The sequence below is a fragment of the Ursus americanus genome, chromosome 3 (assembly GCF_024610735.1).
Source record: "Ursus americanus isolate L20-20 chromosome 3, mUrsAme1.1.p, whole genome shotgun sequence".
Taxonomy (NCBI): domain Eukaryota; kingdom Metazoa; phylum Chordata; class Mammalia; order Carnivora; family Ursidae; genus Ursus; species Ursus americanus.
In genome coordinates, this window is record NC_142129.1 from 52,551,809 (window position 1) to 52,556,487 (window position 4,679).

The following is a 4,679-nucleotide window of genomic DNA, read 5'->3' on the forward strand; positions in this document are numbered from 1 at the left end:
AGGGGAAGAGGGAGAAGCAGACTCCCCGCTGAGCAGGGAGCCCAAGGAGGGGGCTCGCTCAATCCCAGGACCCTGGGATCATGACCTGAGTTGAAGGCAGACAACTAACTGAGCCACCCAGGTGCCCCCCTTTTTTTCTTTTCTCTTTGAGAACTTGTTAAAAAATTGAAAGAAATGTTCAGTTTGGTTCAGAATCACATTATTGATTCTACACATGAAGATGTTTAGAATCTACCTTTCTTTCTTTCTACCTCAATTAAAAATTTTAACAAATGGGGGCTCCTGGCTGGCTCCGGCGGTGGAGCATGAGACTCCTGATCTTGGGGTGGTGAGTCTGAGCCCTGTGTTGGGTGTAGAGATTACTTAAAAACAATTGAAAAAAATTTTGTTTTGTTTTTTACAAACTTCATTCTGTTTTGGGTGCTTTTCTAATTTCTACCTAAATAAACCAACCATAAACCTGATTTATAATACTTGTGTTTTCAGTCTTAGCATTGGTCATCTTTCCTTATTTTAGAGGACTCCAAATTCACTATACAAAGGAATACCAGAATGTCTGAAAACAAATATTACACTTCGATTTACATATGAAACTACTTAAACCAATCTTCGATTAAAAGAAAAAAGCCCAGATAATTTGTGCTTTTCTGTAGTCCCTCTCCGTAGTACCTCTGCCACTACAGAATATAGAAAGTTGTCTCTTTCTTATCTCTTTTAACTCAGCAAATGTCCTGTGGGCCAGCTGTGAGAAAGGACAAAGACTTCCCTTAGTGCCACCTTGTTAAAGGAGTTCTGCAAGGAGGGGCGCCTGGGTGGCTCAGTTGTTAAGCGTCCGCCTTCAGCTCAGGTCATGATCCCAGGTTCTGCGATTGAGCCCCACGTCAAACCCCACGTCAGGCTCCCTGCTCAGCAGGAAGCCTGCTTCTCCCTCTCCCCCTGCCTGTGTTCCCTCTCTCACTGTGTCTCTGTCAAATAAATAAAATCTTAAAAAAAAAAAGGAGCTCTGCAAGGAGATGACATGCTTTGGGGTCCCTTAACACTCACATTAATAATAAAAAATGGTATCTTCTATAAGGACACATTTCTGGATTAAAAATTAAATTCCATCCAATCTTTCAGGTAGCTCCATTTTCCCCCAGAGACTGTCTCCAATGAAAAGTATTTGATTTGCTAAGGCTATGCAACATGTGTTGCTGCCAGCTAAAATGAGGATTTTCTGAGGCAAGTGAGGGCAAGCAAACAGGAGAGAGGAAGGGGATAAGATTTCAGATACCCTTTTGGAACTTGTTCCAAGTGGTTGTAATCTATTAGATTTTCTTCTTTTACTTTTCCTTTCTTTAAAAAAAAAACCAACTGGACTCAGAATTGGCAATTTTTATATATTATTGCTTTAAACTAACTTCCATTTGTCTCTTCTTGCCAAAATGGTGGCCCCATTTATGAGAATACTAACTTCGGAACATTCAGTTGGAGCACAGAAGAAACAAAACCAAAATTTTAACTGGGTTGGATATATTTATCTTCCACATACTTACAAAAATATTATTCCTTTTTTAATTGCTTATTTCATGAGTTTTTCTTTTCAGTTCGTACCCTATTGACCATCTTTCATAGCACGTGATGGCGTTAAGTATGATTTTGTCATGTGAAGGACAGTAGGCATTAGTTACAATAATAATTTTTTCTACTTATACAATATTAGCTGAAGGAGCTTAAAGCACATTCTAGCTATTTTTGTTTGCAAGTGCTGTTGTCTTTTTTTTGATGATGACAGAAAACCACAGTGAAGTTAGGCATCTTTCCTAGGGCTTCAAATAGGATCATTGATAGTCACAGAAATGGAATTTGGAAGGCAAATTATTCTAAAAGACTGCTCTCAGTGACGCTCATAGAATATTAGGATTGAAAGGCACTTCAGTGTTGGACAGTTAAAAGCCCAGACTGAGTCAGCATTTACTTTTTTCTGTAACCTCCTGGTCTAGTGTTTGTTTTATCTCTATGGATACCTGTGCTTCTAGAGCAGCCCATTCTGTACAGGGAAGCCGCTGATCAGAAGATCAAAGCATTGCAGTCACATATGAGTGTGTGCCCGCACACCTGACTGCCAAAGCCAGTTTGCTGATGCACCATCTACAAAGAGAGCTGGACAAGAAGTCCCAAATTGTAGGTGGATTACCAAGGATTCATTACAAAAACAAAAACAAAAAAACTGGCAAAATGTACACACCCTAAAATGTACCACTGCAGCCGTTTGTAAGTGTTCAGTTCAGTGGTATTACACGCACATTGTTATGTAAGCATTACCACGTCCATCTCCATCCACACCGTTTTCCAGAGTGACTGCGCCATTTTACCTTCCCACCAGCAAAGCACAAGGGTTCCAATTCTCCACATTCTTGCCAACACTTATTTTCCGTCTTTGTTTGTCTCTTGATAAGAGCTTTTCTACTGTGTGTGAAGTGGTATATTCTTGTGTCCTTGGATTCGTTTTGTTTGGCCATGAAGGTTGGCCTTCACAGTGCTTTATACAAGTTTGATTTAGTTGGCAACATTGAAAATCAGCAGCATAGAGATAAAATTTCCAATTTCTGCCTTCTCATCAAAAGTCAGATGACCTGGTAGCACTGGGTTCTAATTCTTGCATACCTATCATTGGCTAGAGTTGAATGGCTGGGGCCACCTCTGGATATGGTAGGAGATGCACTCTCAAATTTTCCACAGACCCCACCATTCCTTATTGCAACCTTCTTTTATATCCCACCTGCTAATTTATTTAGCTGCCTAAACTTACATAGGTGTTTGAGTTTGCAACCAATTATGAACTGAACAGTATTAATGATAAGGTAGTATCTTGAAATGTGAAATGTAGAACATTGAGTAGGAACCTTTTATTCTGGATTACTCTCAAGAGTGAAGAATAGAGTCTACCTGAAGGACTATTTAGGAAACTATAGCAATATGAAAAGATACGTATGCTATGTTAGACGTTAAATCAACAAAAGAATTTATTGAGCACCTATAATGTATCAAGTATTGTTTTATGCATTTGAACAATATCAATGAACAAAATAAGCATCACTCCCCTGCCCTGTTCTTGTAACACTTATATTCTAGTAGAAGGGCAGAACATAAATCATAAGTATAATTAAATAAGTGAATAAGTAAATTATAAGTAAAAGAAAAAGCAGGATACAATATTGTGAAATTTAATTGTATCAGGTAAAAATCATGCCAATTAAAAAAAAAGGAAGTTAGAAAAAAGTTAATTTATTAGGGTTTAAGATTTTATATTTTTTAATGTATTACAAAATTACATGGACCCTATTTTAATTTGGTAATGTAAAAATAAATTTAAGATTTTTGAAAAGAATACAGAAAAGTAGTTCATTCATTTTTTGGACACCAATTTTTTGATGAGAGAATGCAAGTAAATAAGAAGCTGTTGTTTGACCATCTGGTGCCCTAAATTCAGGGGTAGAAATTGTGTTTCTGGGCCCAAATTTGTGAATTTTTATTTTTCCCCTACTCAAAACAATGCAAGAGTCAATATAGTACTTGAGTCTCAGGAAGACTTTATCCTCCAGAGATAGGGACTCTCAGGGTTTAGAGCAAGTCTATTTTTATTTTTCCAGTGGCAAGGCACCTGATCTGAAATTTTCATATGTTTGGCTTGAGTGTCTTTAATATTGACAAAAATGCTGAGGCTCGTAGAGCTACTCTTGGCATGTGTGTTTTTCTTATTTTTTAATTAACCTTTATAGTATCTGTCCTTTTAAATCTTGCTGGAAAACATTTTCATTGAAGCACAGTATATTTATAAATGTGTGTGTCTCTACGTATATACATGTGTATATATATGTTATACTTCATCAAGTCATATATATGTACACACATATATATACATGACTTAATGAATTCTCACAAACTGAATGCTCTTCCCTTTGACCTCCTCACTACTGTTCTTTCTCATCACTTGCTTCCTGAGCTAAATGTCATATCTTCAGAGAGACCTCCACTAACCTCCCAATGCAGAGTATCAAGTCATTTTCATCATAGTGTTTCTTGAAGTGTGGTCTTTGAGATCTTTGCAAGGGATCTATGAAGTCAAGCTGTTTTCATAAAAATATTGTCATTCTTTGTCTTTTTATCCTCATTTTCTTATGAGTGCACCATGGAGTTCATCCCTCTGATGGCTATTAATAGAATGGGTGCTTGAGTGTTCTTGTGTTTTAAATTTTTTTGTTTTTTATTCCTAATACACTAAATGTTGATAGATATAACCCATACTGGGGCCCTCAATAATTTAAAAAATTGTTAAGTGCTCCTGAGACCAAAACTTTTAAGAACTATGCTCTATTGTTTCACCACATTACCCCTTTTAAATTAGTAGTTGGCACAGCCCTTTGTGATCAGATTAAAAAAAAAATTTTTTAACCCACTTACTATATGACTTTTCCTAGTTTGTTAGCACCGTGAGATCAGAGACCTTGCTTTTCTGGTTTACTGCCATATCTTAAAATTTCAGATAGGGACTGGCATGTAATAGTTGCTCAGTAAATATTTGTTAAATGAATAAATAGGTGAATGGATGAGGAACAGGAAAAGAAAAATAATTTTTTAAAGATAAAAACAACCTCAAAAGTGTAAAATAATGTTAAATGTTGTTTGCAGCCAAAAAA